General features: G+C 39.1%; 1 protein-coding gene across 11 annotated transcripts in view; it reads left to right on the top strand.

The window, feature by feature from the left end:
• Window positions 1-22727, top strand: part of DMRT2 (doublesex and mab-3 related transcription factor 2) — a 347384-nt gene that overhangs the window by 192796 nt on the left and 131861 nt on the right. For 5 of the 11 annotated variants that reach the window (XR_015169656.1, XR_015169655.1, XR_015169660.1 and 2 more), the window contains 3 exons: window positions 10840-10902; window positions 11178-11268; window positions 16278-16347. The exons of 1 other annotated variant lie outside the window; for it this stretch is intronic. The gene's annotated coding sequence lies outside the window, so the exon portion shown is untranslated. The remainder of the gene's footprint in view (window positions 1-10839; window positions 10903-11177; window positions 11269-16277; window positions 16348-22727) is intronic. 5 more of the 11 variants (XR_015169658.1, XR_015169662.1, XR_015169657.1 and 2 more) reach the window with 3 other exon arrangements.

Below are 22727 nucleotides of genomic sequence, written 5' to 3'. Positions count from 1 at the left end.
AACACTGACCCTGGGATACAGCCCTGGCCTCACCAAGTAGTTATCTTTTAAAAATTCAAACCCAGTAGGGTAGGGGCAAGGGAGCCCTGCTTCCTCCCCCTGGCATCTTTTGAAATAATGTGATAGCTCCCTGCGTATGCCTGGCTCTTCACGCACCTCAGGCTACTCCTGTCAGCTTGAAAACAGGAGGGCAGTGGGTGGACAACACCTGGTGAATAAATTTACACGCTGAAATAATGGTTTCCATGTTGGTTCTTCATAATTAACTAAACAGGCCAGAGTTAAGTTTCATGTGTAAAAGAACTTGTGAGGAACTCTTGACAAGAGATGAAGGTTGATGAGGCAGTGAAGGTTTATAAGAACTTTTTTCCTGCTGAGCCTTTGTTCTCTCTCTTCTCTCTCTCTGTTTCTCTGTCTCTATTCCCTCTTCTCCTCCCTCACCTACCTCCTGCATCCTCTTTCCTCTCCTTTTTCCATCTCTCTGCTCCTAAAACCCTCTTTGGTCCTGTTTGGCTTTTCATGTACTCCTACAATCTTCACTTCTCAGCCTGTGTGAAAAGAAAAATAGTAACATCCACAGATTACATTGGTGCTTACATAATTTGACAATTATATCTGCAGATATATCTCTGATCTTGAAGGGGGAAAATGAATGCTTCTGCTAAGTTTCTAGCAGAATAGATTTGGAAAATAAATGGGGTGGCAGGTGGTGGGAGCTGAGCCATTCAGGCCCACTGGAGGATGCTCCATCCTTACCTGGAAGAGAGAGCTCAGCCTTCTCATCAGAACTCTGCAGCCTGTCCAGGGTGGGAGGGGAACACACTGGATAAACTTGCCTTGTTTGTGAAAATAGACCTCGCACGTCTCCCTTAAGAGTCTGCCATGCTTGCTGATGGAACAAAGGACTTTCTTCCAGCGTCTGGGTCGGATTTTGGTATTTTGAAACTTAACAGCTCACATTGCTGGCTGGGGACATGCTGCTCTCCTGTGTGATTTATAAGAGAAGATGGCCCTGAAAATCTACATTAGAGAAGCTAACTTCTGCCTTTAGGAGATTCTGCCTTTGTGATTCCACGCCAGGTCAGCTGAAAGCATTAGGAGAATTAAATTTTTTTTGTTTGTATAATTACTTTGCTTGACAATTAGAACACTGTTGACACTGGCAGTGATCAGTTAATTGATTGTCCCCTCATGACCACAAGGCTGAAAACACTGAGTCCACCTTCGCAGATGCCAGTGAGGCCTCTGAGGCCCTCAGTTCTCTAGTAAAGTCTTTCTGGGGTTCGGCCTCCTTACCTGAATGAGTTTAGTAACAACTTTCTCATTGCATAAACTCTCTATGCCTGCTGGTTTCTTTTCCAGAGGGGATTTTGTGGGTAATATAAAGTGGAATTCTGTAATCTTTGTTCCTGTTTTCCTTTTTTTCCCCCCTCTAACATGGGTGTCCTCACTCTGGGTTTTTCTTTGGCACTGAAGATGTGCTGTTGACTTCTTCAGGCTGTCCCTGGGTGGTTTGGGGTAGAAGATGGACCTATTTTTGGCACTTGGTCATCTGAAGTGTCCTCAGTTCCCCGCAAACCCTGTCGTATTAAGATGCAGTGGGTGTGTAAGTCCTATTTACTGATAAAACAGAATTACCAGCGATAATTAATGTATCACTTTAGAGATCCAGTTCAGTTCAGTTCAGTCACTCAGTCATGTCCAACTCTTTGTGACCCCATGAATCGCAGCACGCCAGGCCTCCCTGTCCGTCACCAACTCCCAGAGTTCACTCAAACTCACGTCCATAGAGTCGGTGATGCCATCTAGCCATTTCATCTTCTGTTGTCCCCTTTTCCTCCTGCCCCCAGTCCCTCCCAGCATCAGAGTCTTTTCCAATGAGTCAACTCTTCGCATGAGGTGGCCAAAGTACTGGAGTTTCAGCTTTAACATCATCCCTTCCAAAGAAGACCCAGGGCTGATCTCCTTTAGAATGGGCTGGTTGGATCTCCTTGCAGTCCAAGGGACTGTCAGGAGTCTTCTCCAGTACCACAGTTCAAAAGCATAAATTCTTTGGCGCTCAGCTTTCTTCACAGTCCAACTCTCACATCCATACATGACCACTGGAAAAACCATAGCCTTGACTAGACGGACCTTTGTTGGCAAAGTAATGTCTCTGCTTTTGAATATGCTGTCTAGGTTGGTCATAACTTTCCTTCCAAGGAGTAAGTGTCTTTTAATTTCATGGCTGCAGTCGCCATCTGCAGTGATTTTGGAGCCCACAAAAATAAAGTCTGACACTGTTTCCACTGTTTTCCCATCTATTTCCCATGAAGTGATGGGACCAGATGCCATGATCTTCGTTTTCTGAATGTTGAGCTTTAAGACAACCTTTTCACTCTCCTCTTTGACTTTCATCAAGAGGCTCTTTAGTTCCTCTTCACTTTCTGCCATAAGGGTGGTGTCATCTGCATATCTGAGGTTATTGATATTTTTCCCGGCAATCTTGATTCCAACTCATGCTTCTTCCAGCCCAACGTTTCTCATGATGTACTCTACATATATTAGAGATTCAAGTTCCTGAAAATAATGTAGTTTTGAGCACTTAAGGACTTCCCTGGTGGCTTAGACAGTAAAGCGTCTGCCTACAATGCAGAAGACCTGGGTTCAATCCCTGGGTCGGGGAGATCTCCTGGAGAAGAAAATGGCAACCCACTCTAGTATTCTTGCCTGGAAAAACCCAATGATGAAGGAGCCTGATAGGCTACAGTCCGTGGGGTTGCAAAGAGTCAGATGGATACAACTGAGTGACTTTACTTTCTTTGAGTGCTTGAGTTGCAGGATCACACAATCTCTTGACCTCCCCTCCATCAGTTTTCTTTATGACAACTCCTTGCATTGGAGAGATTCTCGATCTCATTCTCTAATTTTGATGAATTTAGGAAAGGCGTTACTCAGGAATCAGTCAGATAGAAAGTCTTTCCACAGCTTATCATGGAGCAACTGGAGGTGCTGCTTCTCCCGTGGTCCCACCAGCAGTACGCCCTTTCTTCTCTCCTTTCCTCCACACACCCTGCTCCCTTGTACCCATCATTCACTCAGACACCATCTCCATCTTTTATTACCCTTGCTGGCCTCTTCTCCCACCATCACTGTCCCTGCTGAACTTGCCTGCTCTTCAAGGTTCAGCTCTCTTCCTGGCCTTCTCCATAAAGACATACGTAAGTGTTCTGGCTGGCTTCTCTCTGAATTCCTGTTGCTTTTTTAGACAGTTCTACATAATTCAGTGCCTTTCTTGTCTGTTCTCTAACAATTTTACATTAATTTCTTAAAATATTTGTATCTCATAATAGTAGTGATGTTTTGTTAGGTACCTGTTAGCACATTAATTATGTGTATCACCTCCAAGTTTCTTTTTTTTTTTTTAATTTTATTTTATTATTAAACTTTACGTAATTGTATTAGTTTTGCCAAATATCAAAATGAATCCGCCACAGGCATACATGTGTTCCCCATCCTGAACCCTCCTCCCTCCTCCCTCCCCACACCATCCCTCTGGGTCGTCCCAGTGCACCAGCCCCAAGCATCCAGTATCGCACATCGAACCTGGACTGGCAACTCGTTTCTTACATGATATTCTACATGTTTCAATGTCACTCTCCCAAATCTTCCCACCCTCTCCCTCTCCCACAGAGTCCATAAGACTGTTCTATACATCAGTGTCTCTTTTGCTGTCCAAGTTTCAAAATAACTTTGTAAAGTATGTTTTTATCTCATTTCAGGGTTGAGAAGGTGGAAGCACAGACTGGTTAATAACTTGCCCAGTTAGCAAAGCCAGACTGGGAACCCAGGACTGTCTGATTCTAATTTTTATGCTCTCAACTCTTGTCTCAGGCCTGCCTCTCAAGAGTAGACATGGCATTATATATTTTTCTCTTAATTTTCACTTTATTGAGCATACAATTGGGAACAGAGGAGTTAACATAAGTTCCTGAATGGTTCTGTGGTAGGCTTTTTATTTAGCATTTTGTATTTTTTGGTAATATTTAAACATGGATGTTTAAGAACTCCTATTCTGTTCATTTTAATGTTTATTGAGCAGCAGTTCCATTGCAAGCCCTGTGCTTGTTGCTGTTGATACAGCGATGAGAACAAGTGTGGTTGAGTCTTCATCTTCCAGGTACTTACAAACCAACTGTATACTCAGGTACATGGTGGGCACACAACTGACTGGTCTACCATATGAAGACTTGCCCTTGGGTCTTATTTCCAAAGTTGGCATTGGATTTGTGTGGACACAGCCATTTTCTCCTAGCTTCATGTTAAACGTGAATTTTCGTGGTGCCTGGCCAGATTCAACTTGTAAGGAAGAGATAAGAAGTAGAAAATCCACATGAATAGAAGCTTACGAGAACTTTAAACAACTAAACAGCCACACATGATCGATCTTTTGCATTTTTGAAATGTTTCTCTGTAATGGTATACATGGTGGGGGTTTGAGTGAGTTGACTAGGGAGTCATTTCCAATTTTCTTTAAACAAAATACAGTTTTACTTAAACAAAGTAGAAGTACTAACTACTTTGCGAGGGTAGTACTTTAAGGAATTTTTTGTTCAGTGAAATCTTTATTGATGTTACAAAATTCCTTAACTTTTTGAACTCTTAGGAAATTTTTTGAATGTTTATGGAATCTTTATTGCTCTGCCTTTTCTGAGAATAAAATGCTGGATATTAGTGAAGCATTTTTTTTCCTTAAAATTCAAGGCCTTTACATTTTCCAGGTGTATTCCTACATAGATTCTGCATGGTTTGTGATGTTCAACTAGAGAAATAGAAAGTTATACTCCAACACAAAGTGTTGAAAAGTTTATAGCATATGAAATGAATTTTCCATACAATAGTCTTTAAGATAGGAATTCTCTTAAGGAATTCTGAAACTCAGAATATCTGAGCCATACCAACTAAGGGCTACATATTTAATTTATGAAAGCAGTTATTCTATGAAATATTAATTTATCTTTAAATATTTACACAATTACCTTTAGAAAACTAATTGAATAAACTCCATCTTTTTAAAAGAATATATGCACACACACCCACATATATGTATATATATGTATGTCTATTCCCCACTTTGAATACATTTTATTTTATAACTTTCACAGAACCTGTTTATTCATTTTTTTATTTCCAGCTTTATTGTGATGTCACTGACATATAACATTATGTAAGTTTAAGGTGTACAGTGTTGATCTGATACCCTTATATACTTAATGCAAAATAATTACCACCATAGCATTAGCTAACATCTTTACCACACCATATCATTAAACATGTCTTTTCTTTGGTGAAAATATTTAAAATATACTCTCTTAGCAACTTGCAAGTACAGTTGCCCCTTGAACAATGTGTGAGTTAGGGTTGCTGACCCTATATGCAGTGGACATCTGAGCAAAACGTGTGATCAACTCTCTGTATACGCAGTTCCTCCATATATACCACAGTTACTCCATATACACCACAGTTCCTCCATGTCCGTGATTCCTCTGTATCTGAGGTTCTGCATCTGAGGAGTCAACCAACCTCAGATTGTGTAGCATTGTAATATTTACTATTGAAAAAAATCTGCGTATATGTGGACCCTCATAGTTCAAACTTGTGTTGTTCAGAGGACACTTTTGTGTATATGTGTGTGGGTCTGATATTTGTATCACATCTTATTTATCCATTCATCTGTTGGTGAACACTTAGCTTGTTTCCATATCTTGGCTATAGTAAATAATTCTGCAATGAATTTGGGAGTGTGGATAATTCTTTGAGATCCTATTTTTTGTTTCATTGGGATATATACCCAGAAGTGTAACTGCAGGATCATGTAATAGTTCTATTTTTTATTTTTTGAGAAACCTTCATACTGTTTTCCCATGGCTGTACCAATTTACTTTCTCATCAACAGTGTGCAAGTGTTCTCTTTTCTCTGTATCCTACCAACAAGTTAGCTCTTGGCTTTTTGATGATAGCCATTCTAACAGGTGTGAAGTGATACCTCATTGTGGCTTTGATTTGTATTTTCTTGATGTTTAGTGATGTTGAGTACCATTTTGTATATACTTATTGGACATCTGTATGGAAAAATGTCTATTCAGTTCCTCTCCCATTTTTAAATTGTATTATTCATTTTTTTTTTTTTTTTGCTGTTGAGTTGTATCAGTTCTTTACATATTTTGGATATTACCCCTTTATCAGAGATATTATTTGCACATATTTTCTCCTGTCTTCAGGTTGCCTTTTCATTTTGTTGATGCTTTCCTTTGCTGTGCAAAAACTTTTTAGTTTGATGTAGTCCCACTTATTGACTTTTCATTTCCTTGCTCATGCTTTTGGTGTCATATACAAAAAATCATTGTCAAGACTAATGTCGAGGAATTTTCCCCTGTTTTCTTCTAGGAGTTTTATAATTTCAGTGCTTATACTTAAATCTTTAATCCATTTCAAGTTAAATTTTGTGAGTTGTATAGATAGGGGTCCAGTTTAATTTTTCTATGTGTTGGTGTCTAGTTTCCCCAATGCCATTTATTAAAGAGACCATCTTGTGCTCATTGAGTTTTCTTGGCTCCCTTGTCAAATGTTAGTTGGCTGTGTAAACACAGTTGCATTTCTTACCTCTCAGTTCTCTTCCACTGGGGAGACTATATATATTTTGAGTATAACATAGTACCCCTGTGAGTTCTTTATGGTATATAAATGTATGTAGAATGTATAAACCATGATGGGCATAATTAAGAGACATACTAAGTGGTAATATTTTATTTTTTTGTCATTTGTATATCATCACCCACAAAATTTTATGATGTGATTCTGTTCACTCTTTTTGGCTTCTGGCTTGCTGCCACCAAGATTTTCCTTCTAAATTTGCCCTCTTTTATTGAGTTGAAAGATTTGTCCCTCTCACTTACCCTCGTCTGGGTATCCGTGTAAGAAATTTGCCGTCATGCCATGAAAAATGCCTGTAGCACAGACATATGCAAAGTATTACCACTCTGCTTTAATCACCACAGTAGAGTCACTCCATGAATAATTTGAGCCACAACATCCTGTTGAAAACCAGGACCTCTGGGTTGTGAGTCATCTGTTCTTTCTGTGGCAGGTGTTGGGGTCAGAGCACTTTGGATCTTTACTGTGATTTGTAGAAAGGACAGTTAGCCTTAGAAGTCCCAAAGCTACTGCAGTCAGTGCACTTCATTAGACAAATACTTGTACTGGACTAGAGAGTTTGTCTTTCTCCCTTCAGACCTGGAGTGTAGGCTCTTTCTATAGTATTCATGTGGAAGCAACTGTTGAGGAATTCTTGTCTCTCAGAGCTGGACCTTGAACCTGAGTCACAAAACCAGCGAGTATTTTACCACGCATCTAAACCTGTCAAGGTCTGTTTTATGGTGAGCCAGGTATGGACAGAGGTCGGAGAGGCCTGTGCTCTTGCCACCTAGTTCCCACACATTTGCTTTGGTTCAATCTTGTTGATAGTTACCTTTAACAACTGTCATATTGAAAGTAAGTGGGGAAAAGGTCTATAGTGCAATATCATTGTTTGAGAGAAAGGCGATATGAGTACATGAAATATTGATTTGAAAATGATATAACTGTGGCTGAAAATATCCGTTACTTCATTTGTTTCTTTTCTCATTTACCTAGTCATTCAAACCTTTCTGATTGGTAGCAATGAGGAAGCTTGTGATAAGATACAGTGCTAATTTGTAAGTGGCATATTGATTTTTTATGTATAGATACCTCAAAATTCCTGAGACTGCTTAAAATTTCTCCCTGAAAATATAAAATATGTGTGCATATAATGAGGGATAATTTCTTGAAATGCCATTTTTTTGGTCTTTCTCTTTGGTTAGGAGACTGAAGAAAAGTGGAAAAGCAGCGATTCCACACTCTTGCAACCACGGCAGTGTCTATATTCTGGCCTCCCTTGTTTCCAGAGAATTAGTTATTTCCTTGGATTTCTGTGGTTAGCAAAAGAAAGCCCCTTTAAATCTTTGTTGGGAAGCCCTAGGACTTCTAAGGGAGGAGGCTGGAATTTCCTGTGATGTGGTGAACAAGAAGCTCTAAATGCTGAACTGGACCCTTTCCTGTGCCCACTGATGGGGCATGATGGTATGAATGTCCAGGATGGAACACCAGGTAGTGCTTGTCCACAGGCAAAGGGTCTGGAGTATAAAGATGGGAGATGCTTCAAGCACAGCAGCTACTACCTTCAGATGGACTGTGCTTGCCTAGACAAGGGGCCTTTCAGGGTGACCGCCAAGATGCGTCTTCAAGCAGCAGAGCACCTTCTCCATGTTTCCAAGACTATGTAAACCCCTACGTGGTCCTAGGATCCCAAAGATGAGGGAAGAGGCCTCAACAAATTAAAGACAATTGGTGTTTGTGCTCATACTGCTAGGCATGGTCATAGCTAGCTTTGTTGGGATTTAGAATAGTGTTCCTGTATCTTTACTGTGTGTGTGTGTTTGTATTAAATGGGATCTTATTAAAATGCAGATTCTGACTTAGTAGGTCTGAGATAGGGCCTGAAATTCCGTGATTCTAATTATTAGTAGTTCCCAGCTGACACAAATGCCATTGGTTTATGTATCACCTTTGAGTAGCAAAGTATAGAAGAATAATCTTGGTCAGTTTTCCACACTGGACAACTTAGGAACAAACTTATATGTACATACATCCACACATATGTTCATGCACATATACTAACATGGTATATGCATATGTATCTATGTATTTTCAATAGAGCATACTGACCTTTAACCAAATGGCAAGCTGTGGAACCACCTGCTTCAGAACTAAACTCTCTGATGTGTGTGTATAGGATGCAGATCCCTGATTCCACCCCAGGCTTGATGCATCAGGATCTGGCAGAGCCTCCTGTTAATCATAACTACAAGTTGATAAACTTTGGCTAGACTTGTGGATTCTCAATCTGGTTATACCTTAAACTTATGTTCAGAGTTCTTCCAAGAATTCTTGTCTTTATTCCTAGAGACTCTGATTGAATTTTTCTAGGGTGGGGTCTGGGTTTTTGGTTTTTTTTTTTTTTTTTAAAGCTTTCCTGATGGTGGGACTATGTAGTCAAGATTGAGATCCACAGAGGTCAAAAGCTGTGCAGCTGGAGTCCGTCTTCACTGTGAGGCTTGGCAGGCGTACTTCCTAGCAGGGTGACCTGTAATAGCCATTTAACCTTTTAATCTCAGTTTCCTCATCCATAAATGGGGACTTGATAATGAGAACCTCACAGATGAGAGGGTGCAGGACAAATATTAGGTTATAGTGCCTTGCACATGGTAAACAGTAAGTAAAAGCCTTTATAATTCCATTTCTACTTGTATTCATGCATATGCATGAATTCTGTCTTTTATGAAGGATTTATCAAGAAACGTCACACTTCAGTCTGTGTCCAGTTTTTCACAAAACCAGGATTATGAAAATTTGAATTTGTTGTTAGTGTTCATGTATTTTATGGTAGAGTTAGTCACTGCTTTACTTCTTTTACATTTGTCAGTTGAAAGCAATTCATACTCACTATAAAAATGTTCGGAAAACTTAGGAAAAAGGAAAGTCCAATTCACCCATACTCCTTTTACCTGAGGTTAACTATTATTGTCTTTAATTTATTTCCTTCTCATATTTTTGAATATACATATAGAATAATATGCATAAATAGCAAAGCTTGATATATGTGAATATTATAAAATTGAAATCATTACTATATATAATTTGTACCATGTGTTTTTATCATTAATATTTTGTCATAAATATTTACCTATGCTATTAAATATTCTTCAAAAATATGACTTTTAATTTCTACCTAATATTCTGTTACAGGACTGTACTATAATTTACTGAATCTTTTCCATATTGTGGGATTATAATTGAGTGATAAATATTTTTGTACATAAATCTTTTACTACATCTATCATTTACTTAGGATAGATTTCTGGAAGTGGTATTATTGATTCAAAAGTGTGAACACTTTTATGGCTCTTAATGCATATTGCCAAACAGCTTTCCAAGTTAAATTTCCAATAGCAATATATAAAAATACTTGCTTTTCTCACTCCTACTAGTATTATACATTACCCTTAAAAATATTATTACCATGTGATAGGAATTTTAATTTGTATTTTAAAAAGTTGAGCACAGTTTCCATTTTTCAAATGCTTAGTATCTGTCAGTTCTTTGTTCTTTTATAAATTTTCTGCTCATATTCTTTCCCTTCTTTTTCTATTGACCTACTAGCATTGATCTTGTTGATTTGTAATTTTTTCACTTAGTATAGATGTTCATCCAGTTTTCACTAATTAATCATCTAACTTTTTTTACTTAGATTCTTTTTTTGTCACAGAAGTTAAAAAAATCATTGTATTCAAATATGCCAATACCTACTTTGTGATTTGACTAATTGTTTTATAGTGTAAATGGATTTTCTAAACCTCATATCTGTTAAACAGCTTCCTATGTTTTCTTGGGTATATTTTAAGAAGTATGTTACTCTTTTAGCTGTTACAAATGTTGTTTTGGCATATGATATAAGACATGACTCTGACTCTGAGCTGACTGGCAGAGAACCAAGCTCTGGATCTGGAGGTTTGCATGGATTTCATAGGATGGGCTGCAGACACTTTCTCCTTTATTTTTGAATTATTTGGCACGGAGCTAATGGAGAAGGGAGTGATTTTGTTTTAATCCTGATATGGGATTATTTATGACATTCTCTTCTTGCCCCACCTTGTTTGCTAGGAGCTTATATTAGAAAAAATTGTCAATTATATTTTTTAACTTTGGTCTATAAATATCTAGGGCTTCCCCGGTGGCTCAGCAGTAAAGAATCCACCTGCAATGAGGGAGATGCGGGAGACCCAGGTTCGATCCCTGGGTGGGGAGGATCCCCTGGAGGAGGGCATGACAACCCACTCTAGTATTCTTGCTTGGAGAATCCCATGGACAGTGGAGCCTGGCGGGCTGTAGTAGCATGGGGGTCTCAAAGAATCAGACACGACTGAAGCAACTGAGCACACTGGCATAAATATCTAATTTCACCATATTATGTTTGAAGAATGTGGCTTATATTTTGAAGACTTCTATGTATCTTGTCATGTAACAAAATAATTGTCTCACTTCTTTTGTTTTTAACATAGTTGAATGAAGCAGAGAGTTCGGTAGAGCTTGTTATGAAGAGCAGCAGCGGCCCTCCGGCCCCAACTTTCTATCATCTCTACCTTCTCAGAGGTCAGTTGTTCCAGCTCTTAGAAGTAAGTTCTAAGAGAATCTACTCAATGTCTTCACAAGACATACTTGTATTGCTGCTTCCCACAATGGAGGGGGAGGATTTATCCTTCTGATTTCTCCAGACACACAGATGTGCTCAGGGACCTCACCCCACATGGACACGAATATCACACTCTTTTCATTCCCTTCTGGTATATTTTCATATTTATGGGGCGACTTTGGTTTTGTTTCTATTCAGTACTTGTATTCTCAAGATCCATCAATACAATTCACAGCCAAGGAGCACTTGGATGGAGCTTATTGATTGTTGATGTTGCTGTATTTTGAACTGACTGGGCTGTTTTACTCTTGTTAAGTCTTTCTTTTTGGACTGGTCAGGTATGCTAGATAAAGCTCTTCTAATTTCCTGCTTGAAGGAGGTATAAAATCTTATTGCCGGAATTTTGGGAACTGCTCAAACAAGGAAAGATTGGTGGTGTTCAGACTGTCCTCAATCCCTTTACTTTGAGCATGGCTCAGTACACCCATTCTCACCTGTGTCTGATGCCTCCTTGTCCAGGACGTTCTGTTGTGCTCTGTCTAGAGCTTTAACTTCCAGTATTATGAATGGGTTGGGGAAGCTTGAGAGGAGGGCGGGGCAGTTGTCTGGCCACATGAAGTCATGGAGAGGACTTGGGGATCTCCTTACTTCTTAAACAGACTCACACAATCCTTCTTTCGTCTGACTCTCACTCCCATTTACAGAGATACCTGGTGCAGCCAGTTTTGGAGTCTTTTGGGTGTTCTTCAGGGTAAATTGGGTTTTTCATGGTTTTTCCCACTATCAGCTTAGTATTCTGCTTTCTTGGGTCTGCTAAGTCAATTACCATGGGTCATCTGCTTTCTAGCTTCCAGAATTAGGTGATGGTTGTCTTTTCTCTTGCTCTTTACTCTAATGGGCTATATCTTTATAAAATCCTTTAATTGTCATTTTGTGGAGAATCTTGGGGGTAGTATATGCAAATACAAGCACTCACTTAGCTTTCTTTACCTAAAAGCCCTTTTTTTCTTTATTAAACAAAACTTACGTGTTCATTTTAGAAAAATTAGAAAATACAAGGTAGACAAAATATATAAAAATCACTCAATCTCACTTTCTAGTCATACCCTTTGTTAATACCATTTTGATATATAGCTTTTAAGATACATTTTTGGAATATATTTATAAAGAAATGAGCTTATTATATGCAGACTTATGGTAACATCTTTCAAGATCATCTTAAGCTGGTACTAATATAAATTTACTTAATTCTTCATAATATTCTTTTCATATTTTCATAATATTCTTAATTGAAAAGACTAAGAAAGATTATCTAGATTATTTTGTAAATATGGTTACAATGCTGAATACAAATAATTGTGGAAAGGAAAGATATGTTAAAAATAATAGTCTCAAATACAGTTATATTTGAGCTTTTAGCTACCATATTATATTAGAGCTTAAGAAAGGAAGTATAGGACTGTGAAGCCTAACCTGGCAAATCCCTTGTTTTAGATAAAGGGATGTCAAGAAATTCCATTTTATTCTTGAATTTGATAATTAGTAATGTAATTTAAAAATTTTTGTTTAATTTTTGTAGTGAAGGCAAGCAAACACAACATGGAAAAAAAAAGAAACAGCCACGAAGCAAATACATTACAAGTTCAGTTCAGTTCCGTTCAGTCGCTCAGTTGTGTCCGACTCTTTGTGACCCCATGAACCACAGCACGCCAGGCCTCCCTATCCATCACCAACTCCTGGAGTCCACCCAAACCCACGTCCATTGTGTTGGTGATACCATCTCATCCTCTGTCGTCCCCTTCTCCTCCTGCCCTCAATCTTTCCCAGCATCAGGGTCTTTTTAAATGAATCAGCTCTTTGCATCAGGTGGCCAAAGTATTGGAGTTTCAGCTTCAACATCAGTCCTTCCAATGAACACCCAGGACTGATTTCCTTTAAGATGGACTGGTTGGATCTCCTTGCAGTCCAAGGGACTCTCAAGAGTCTTCTCCAACACCACAGTTCAAAAGCATCAATTCTTCGGCGCTCAGCTTTCTTTATAGTCCAACTCTCACATCCATACGTGACTACTGAAAAAACCATAGCTTTGACTAGATGGACCTTTGTTGGCAACATAACGTCTCTGCTTTTGAATATGCTGTCTAGGTTGGTCATAACTTTCCTTCCAAGGAGTAAGTGTCTTTTAATTTCATGGTGCAATGATTTTGGAGCCCCCAAAATAAAATCAGCCACTGTGTCCACTGTTTCCCCATCTATTTGCCATGAAATGATGGGACCAGATGCCATGATCTTCGTTTTCTGAATGTTGAGCTGTAAGCCAACTTTTTCACGCTCCTCTTTCACTCTCATCAAAAGGCTCTTTAGTTCTTCTTCACTTTCTGCCATAAGGATGGTGTCATCTGCATATCTGAGGTTATTGATATTTCTTCTGGCAGTCTTGATTCCAGCTTGTGCTTCTTCCAGCCCAGCGTTTCTCATGATGTACTCTGCATAGAAGTTAAATAAGCAGGGTGACAATATACAGTCTTGACGTACTCCTTTTCCTATTTGGAACCAGTCTGTTGTTCCATGTCCAGTTCTAACTATTGCTTCCTGACCTGCATATAGGTTTCTCAAGAGGCAGATCAGGTGGTCTGGTATTACATTACAAGGGAGAAACACAAAGACTCATGCAAAGTTTTCTTTTACCTTTTGTAATTTCCTTTCAGTCTCTTGCAAGTTAGTTAAATTGATTGGATCACACTGCCAACTACAGTAAAAGCCAATTTTCTTATTCTAAATGTATTTCATGTAGGAATGACTCCAGTCAATTGTTTCTTTAAAAAATGCCATTTCTCCAAATATCTCTGTAAAAATGTGGATGGCTAGCAGCCAGTGGTCATGTATGGATGTGAGAGTTGGACTGTGAAGAAAGCTGAGCGCCGAAGAATTGATGCTTTTGAACTGTGGTGTTGAAGAAGACTCTTGAGAGTCCCTTGGACTGCAAGGAGATCCAGCCATTCCATTCTGAAGATCAGCCCTGGGATTTCTTTGGAAGGAATGATGCTAAAGCTGAAACTCCAGTACTTTGGCCACCTCATGTGAAGAGTCGACTCATTGGAAAAGGCTCTGATGCTGGGAAGGATTGGGGGCAGGAGGAAAAGGGGACGACAGAGGATGAGATGGCTGGATGGCATCACTGACTCGATGGATGTGAGTGAGTGAACTCTGGGAATTGGTGATGGACAGGGTAGCCTGGCATGCTGTGATTCATGGGGTCGCAAAGAGTTGGACACGACTGAGTGACTGAACTGAACTGAACTGAGCAGCTCAAAGATATTCATAAAGAATGGAACAATAGATTAGAATATACACCTTTTTCATTGTGGGTCAACTGAATTATATTCTGTATTTAAAAGTGGACACCAATTATTGTGCATTTGTTTACAAGGCATTAAAATGTATATATATACATATATATATATATATATATATATATATATACATACACACACATATATATATATATATTCATATATATGTGTGTCTATGTATGGGCTTCCCAGGTGATGCAGTGGTAAAGAATCCAGCTGCCAGTACAGGAAACACGGGTTCAATCTCTGGGTCGAGAAGATCCGCTGGATAAAGAAATGGCAATCCACTCCAGTATTCTTGCCTGGGAAATCCCATGGACAGAGAAGTCTTGTGGGCTACAGGCCCACAAGGGAGTCATGAAGTCATGAAGAGTTAGACACAACTTGAGTGACTAACAGTGACAACAACAACGTTTTCTATGTCAATGTGTATATATATATATATATATATATATATATATGTATGTATGTATACTGTTTAGTCCCTCAGTATACATATATATATATATATATGTATATATGTATATATATACACACTCATTTACATACACATATGCGTATGTATAAACATATATCATCTCTAATCTTTCCAATGATAAGTGCAGAGCATGCATTATCCAGTTTATTTACTACTAAGGAAAGGGAAGGCTTGCAGAGGTTAAGTAATTTGTCTATGTTTATTTAGCCCATATGCAACAGATAATAGACTCAAACCCAGGTCTTATATTCTGTGCTCCTCTACAAAGTGGTACCTTGGATTAAAGATCCATAAATTTTCCCCCAATTGAAGTATTAAACTATGCCCCCGTGTAATTCTCCCTCCAGGTGCTAATATTTGGGAAATTGTCAAGTTCTTCCAAGTAAGTATCCCAATGATTGAAAAAGTTTTAGCGGGTGCTGTCTTGAGAGATGCTAAATACATCTTTCTGGCAGCCTTTAACATACTGATTGTGTTTTGAATTGTTGGAGGGGCGTGTCATGTACCCAGTTTTACAAACTTAACTGTGCAACCCTTTTTGTTTCTGATACACCTGAAATCGACTCTCTTGGAAGCCTTATTTGGGACATTATATTTCAGTGACCACCATACATTGCACTGCAGGATCTAATGTACTGAGTTTTGTAACTTCTTTCCTCCTTATGAAGGACAGACAAGAAAGGTGGGAAGGAAGGAGAAAAAGAAGAGAGAAGCAAGGGAGCTTTAATCATAGGCAGTGTCCTCTTTGCAGTCATTAGGTTATGTCATTCAAAGAGATTTTCTGTGGTATTGAAAATTACGACAGACAAATAATAAAAGCTTTCATGAGTGAGAGAGTATGTTTCATCTGTCTTTACATCCATGGTGCCTAACACAACCTGTCACCGAGTTGATTGTTCAATAAATTGATGATCCAGGGAATGAATGAGTGAACAGAAGTGAAAAGTCTGAGGTCTGGAAGTCCTGGGTGAGCTTGGGTGTCCCCCTTGATCTCTTTGCTCTGCCTGGGTGAAATGGAGATGGATCCTTTGTTGCAGGGTGTTATAAGGATAGCATAGATGGTGAAGTCCTTACAGCAGCATCTAGAACAGAGTATCAGCCTGCTACACTTCTCAGTGACCATTCTGTTCTCTTTCAGGTGAAGATTTTATGCTTCATACAATACTGGCATTTTGTTTCGGAATTCCTCTTTCTTAGAGACATTAAAGGTGAGGAAAACAGATATCTAAAGATTTTTGTATTCTTAATATTCAGTCATCTTCTGAATATCTCAAGGATGTTTTCCTTCAAATAAGTGGTCTCCATCCCATCCTGTTATAAACTTTTTTTTTTTTTTGCACAAGATAATGGGTTGTCTAGACTTAATCCTGAGTGTTGATTGAGGCTGCAGAATGTTCACCTTTCTCGTCATATAAATATGGAAGTTGTTTTTAATAACTGTCACTCAGATGGTAATCAGCAAAGAAACTCTGTGTGATGTTCAGCTAGGAAAGAGGAAAATTAACATATAAAAAAATCATGGATTTATCTCTGGGCTTTCTAATTTGTTCCATTGATCTATATTTCTGTCTTTGTGCCAGTACCATACTGTCTTGATAACTATGGCTTTGTAGTAGAGCCTGAAGTCAGGTAGGTTGATTCCTCCAGTTCCATTCTTCTTTCTCAAGATCACTTTGGCTATTCGAGGTTTTTTGTATTTCCATACAAATTGTGAAATTATTTGTTCTAGTTCTGTGAAGAATACTGTTGGTAGCTTGATAGGGATTGCGTTGAATCTATAAATTGCTTTGGGTAGTATACTCATTTTCACTATATTGATTCTTCCAATCCATGAACATGGTATATTTCTCCATCTATTAGTGTCCTCTTTGATTTCTTTCACCAGTGTTTTATAGTTTTCTATATATAGGTCTTTAGTTTCTTTAGGTAGATATACTCCTAAGTATTTTATTCTTTCCGTTGCAATGGTGAATGGAATTGTTTCCTTAATTTCTCTTTCAGTTTTCTCATTATTAGTGTATAGGAATGCAAGGGAATTCTGTGTGTTGATTTTATATCCTGCCACTTTACTATAGTCATTGATTAGTTCTAGTAATTGACAAAAGAGGCAAGAATATACAATGGATTAAAGACAATCTCTTTAACAAGTGGTGCTGGGAAATCTGGTCAACCACTTGTAAAAGAATGAAACTAGAACACTTTCTAACACCATACACAAAAATAAACTCAAAATGGATTAAAGATCTAAACGTAAGACCAGAAACTATAAAACTCCTAGAGGAGAACATAGGCAAAACACTCTCTGACATACATCACAGCAGGATCCTCTATGACCCACCTCCCAGAATATTGGAAATAAAAGCAAAAATAAACAAATGGGACCTAATTAACCTTAAAAGCTTCTGCACATCAAATGAAACTATTAGCAAGGTGAAAAGACAGCCTTCAGAATGGGAGAAAATAATAGCAAATGAAGCAACTGACAAACAACTAATCTCAAAAATATACAAGCAACTCCTACAGCTCAACTCCAGAAAAATAAATGACCCAATCAAAAAATGGGCCAAAGAACCAAATAGACATTTCTCCAAAGAAGACATACAGAAGGCTAACAAACACATGAAAAGATGCTCAACATCACTCATTATCAGAGAAATGCAAATCAAAACCACTATGAGGTACCATTTCACACCAGTCAGAATGGCTGCGATCCAAAAGTCTACAAATAATAAATGCTGGAGAGGGTGTGGAGAAAAGGGAACCCTCTTACACTGTTGGTGCGAATGCAAACTAGTACAGCCACTATGGAGAACAGTGTGGAGATTCCTTAAAAAACTGGAAATAGAACTGCCTTATGATCCAGCAATCCCACTGCTGGGCATACACACTGAGGAAACCAGAAGGGAAAGAGACACGTGTACCCCAATGTTCATCGCAGCACTGTTTATAATAGCCAGGACATGGAAGCAACCTAGATGCCCATCAGCAGATGAATGGATAAGAAAGCTGTGGTACATATACACAATGAAGTATTACTCAGCCATTAAAAAGAATACATTTGAATCAGTTCTAATGAGGTGGATGAAACTGGAGCCTATTATACAGAATGAAGTAAGCCAGAAGGAAAAACACCAATACAGTATACTAACACATATATATGGAATTTAGAAAGATGGTAACAATAACCCTGTGTACGAGACAGCAAAAGAGACACTGATGTATAGAACAGTCTTATGGACTCTATGGGAGAGGGAGAGGCTGGGAAGATTTGGGAGAATGGCATTGAAACATGCAAAATATCATGTATGAAACGAGTCGCCAGTCCAGGTTCGATGCACAATACTGGATGCTTGGGGCTAGTGCACTGGGACGACCCAGAGGGATGGTATGGGGAGGGAGGAGGGTTCAGGATGGGGAACACATGTATACCTGTGGCGGATTCATTTTGATGTTTGGCAAAACTAATACAATTATGTAAAGTTTGAAAATAAAATAAAATTTAAAAAAAAAGAAAAAAAAATCATGGGCCCTTCATTACATGGGGCACCAAAGGAACCCCTTGGGAAGAGACAGGCATGAAACAGTAGGAGGTGGGACAAGGTTCATGTTACTAGCTCATAACTATCGTGATTTATTTCTGAAAATTAACATAATCTATGCAGATACTGCATCTAACATTTTCATTCCACCATGTTTTTCTTTCTTTTCTCATCTGCCTCTGTTCTCAGCCATGATCAAGTTATGAACGATTGAAACTTAGCTGACTTTACCTTCTGCCATTTACTTAACATTCTGAAAGAAAACAGAGAAGTGGTCAAGAAAACCCCTAGTAATTCTGCAATGATTTTTTTCCTTTTTCCTCCTCATCTGTGGAATAATTCTGTGCACCTTGCATTTGTGTGTGTGATGTATGTGATGACACACACAAAGGGAAAATGCCTTTCAGAAAAGACCAGAGACAGAGTGTCTGATTTCCCAACCTGATAAGGCTTACCAGTAGAAAGAGGAGAAAGAGGGTTAATGTTAGGGGCTGAATGTAAACACTTTTTGTTGCCTCTGTGGCCTTGCAGTCTGAAATACTGCACTATTGGATTTCTCAAATTTCTGTGTACTTCTTAGCTAGATTTTTGAGCTGATGGTTTGCTGATGTCTCTCTTACCAGCAACAGCAAAACCATCTCTATGTATATGCTTCTTTCATCTGTGTGGATGGATTGCTTTCTTCCAAAAGGCTTTAGCTCCTGCAGGTGGCTGTGCTCTTGAGTCACTGTTTTCATTCTTTTTCACAGGAGAGTTAGGGTAGGGTCCTTGTCTGAGAACAAGTCTGTTCTTTAAGCCCTGATGAGCTACACAGCACATAAGTTTAATGCATTTAGGGATATCTACATGTGTTTGGTGCTTAGCTAATTAACTGCGTTTGGATGAAGGCTGGACTCTCTTCCTTCTCTTATCTATGTTTCTATCAAATAGCTTCCCCTTTTTAATTACTCTGTCTCTTGTTTCTGCCCAGAGATCTTCCTTTCTTTCAATACTGCTTACTGACCCACCTCCGTCATGGACAAGCTTTGGAAGTCACCAGTTTGGTGCTAGGGAATGTGAGGGGCTTGGCAGATCTAGGCTCCTCTTTAAGGATGAGTATGATGGAAAGACTCCTGGGCTGGGAGTCAGAGACCTGATTCTTTCACTTGCTGGCTCTGACCACTGAGCAAGCCTTAGAGCTAAAACTTCTTTTTATAATCTGTAAAGTGGGGTAGCAATATATGGGTACATGGTTTCACGAGTTTCAAATTAATAATAATAATAATGGCTATAAAGAACTTCCCACTGGAGAAAGCCCTGGGCTTCTATAGCTATTGTAGCTTAAAAGGAAATATGTCCCTTCTCAGGTTCTTTTTCCACATCGCACCAATCCTCCTCTTTCCTCTGCCTGTAAAGTCCTTTCTACCATCAGGGCCCCTGTTGGTTCTATCTACTTTATAACGCTTTCCCCTGGTGCTTTGACCAGTTGGTCTCTAAGTGTTCAAATTGCCTGTAAGCTTTACTGGCAGAAGAATTTTTTTTTTTTATCACTTGAACAAATATAGCTTTGTGTTTGGTTTTTCTCTGCTTGTAACACAATAAATTGATCCGACTTCTGACCAGTCCCAGCAGTGTCATATTCAAAAAATATTCAATACATAAATCTGACATCTAAAATAAACACCCATTAAATCTTAAAAAAAAATTTTTTTTGATGTGAGCTATTTTTTAAGAAGTCTTTATTGAATTTGTTACAATATTGCTTCTCTTTTATGCTTTGGGTTTTTTTTTTTTTTTTTTTTTTTACCTCAAGGCATGTGGAATCTTAGTTCCCTGACCAGGGGTTGAATGCACACCTCCTGTGCTGGAAAGTGAAGTCCTCATCACTGTATCACCAGGGAAGTCCTCATTAAATCTTAACTGTAACTTTTCTACAAACAACAAAGGACGTGACATTGCATGACGCTCATCACAGCATCGCAGTTACTCTGCTCCCTTTTCCAGACTCTGTGCCGCATGCTGACTCCTGTTCCATCAGTTCCTTTCTTCTATCCTTCAGGGTATTTTTCTCCTTCAGTGAGTAGCTCTCTAATGTTTCTAACATATATTAAATTTGGCATTCTGGCCATTGAGAAAGAAGAGAATCGGTTCGAATTCTTCACAGTGACTTCTTAGTACAAAAGTATACTAAGCATGCAGTAGGTATGCCTTCAGTGATTGTGGTATTGAATCTGTCCCATAATAAGCATGTGGCTTTTGTGATAAAGTCAGATTGGTGGTGGGTGCCACAGCGTTTGGATCTTACAGTGACTTCCAGGGCTGGGAATGGCCGTGTTAGAGGCTGGAGAAATATAAGAAACAAGAGTCTTCCTTCCGTGACCATCTCTGTGTTTGCAACCTGTCAGCTGGTCAAGGCCTATTGCCCACTGTGGAGTCAGTGGCTGGGGGTGTAGGAATCGGGTCCAGCAGCCTTGATCTGCTGTCTCTTCCTCCTCCTCCTTGGCCAGTCTCCACTGCAGCTCACCCAGTTGGCCAAGTGATCAGGGCTCACACAGTCACTTTTTCTGGGGAGAGGAGCCTCCTGAGCACATCTCCTACAAAATGGATGTTACTGCCCAGCCAGCTATTGGAGCACCTTACATTTGTAAAGAATTCCCACTTTGCAAGCCAACTTCACATATGTTGGTATGATTTAATACTCCACATTACCATGGAAAGCAGACATTTAGGGCTCTGAAATCCCTCTTTCCTAGATGAGAGAAGGGAAACAGGTATACAAGGTTTCCTCTGTCTTTTACCAGCCACAGGCTGCCTTTCTGCAGCCCTCTCCAGTATATTCCTGTTCCAGTTCTTTAGTTTACCTAGCGCTTAACTTTTTTTTCCTCTTTACTAGTTTAATTGATGCCATGGCTCATGTCTTCTACCCTTTAGGATTTGTCAGCATGGGTCTGTCTTACCTGTATATTTTCTGGGCAAAATCCTATCAGTCTAATCTCAGGGAAGGGAATTCAGAAGAATTCTGAATTTATTATGTAAAATGCTTCCTCTCAATGGTGTTGACAACCGCATACCTATTAGAAGCCAGGCTTGGGAGCACAGATGGTAGCCAAAGAAATGAAGATCACTTGGAAAGAGTCTCTTCTTTGACATGTGACAAGACGAAAGGCACACCTGGAGTTTTATGGGGGAAGGAAATGAAAGGGAAATGATTTCAGGAAAGATGCAGCTTTAACTAGCTCCTCCCAATCCGTGTGGGTTAACTCTTACATGCAAGTCCTGCACTGTCTGCCTGTGGTTTTATGAACATCATCTGGTTAAGAGACTCAAACCTGCCCTTTAATAAGTTAAGCAAACTTGTCACTGGGTTCCAGCTGTATTTTACTGTTTTCAGTCTTTGGATCTGTGTTTCTAGATTTGAATCATGAAAAATGGATGGTTCCTTAAGTCATAGGTCATAAGCTGGTAGGCTTTGGGCTTCATTTAACCTGCAGATGTGTTTTATTTAGCTTATTCAGAATTTTTAAAAAAGAGGGGAAAGAAAGGAGTTAGTTTCCAACATTTGCAGATTGCGACATTTCGGGTAAAATTGTATTTTTAGCCTCTTTAGAAAATTACTTTCTCTGGGGCCTTTGGGATCGAATAATTATTACACATCAGTGTTTGGTTAGAGCCAATGAGGGCCCTGTGGGCAGTCATCTGTCTCGGTCCTGCTGGGCTGCCTCTCTCATATATGGAACTTACCGAGCCCCTGGACATTTTGAGTTTCCCACCCCTCCCCTAAAAGTCACTCTGCCTCAAAACTCTTTAAGTTTGGTATCAGGCAACATAGAGACATAATTTGAAGCTGAGGGACAGAGGGGAGGAAGAAGAAGAAGGTTGCCCAGGGAATCTCTTTAGGTTTCTCTTTTCTTTTTCCATTCCTCCTCTCCTCTCTCATAGGTAACTTAATTCAGACCAGAATATTACAGTGCACGTTGGAAGCAAGCCAGGTTTGTCCCAGGAATGATAGGCTGTGACAGTGGTTCTCAATGCTGGTTGCACACTAAATTCTATACAGACATTTAGAACAT

This window comes from Bos grunniens, chromosome 8 (genome assembly GCF_055505025.1).
Source record: "Bos grunniens cultivar Pamir isolate PY7600 chromosome 8, Bosgru_T2T1.0, whole genome shotgun sequence".
Classification (NCBI taxonomy): Eukaryota; Metazoa; Chordata; class Mammalia; order Artiodactyla; family Bovidae; genus Bos; species Bos grunniens.
The sequence above is the reverse complement of the archived record's forward strand: the minus strand, read 5'-3'. Positions and strand labels throughout refer to the sequence as shown.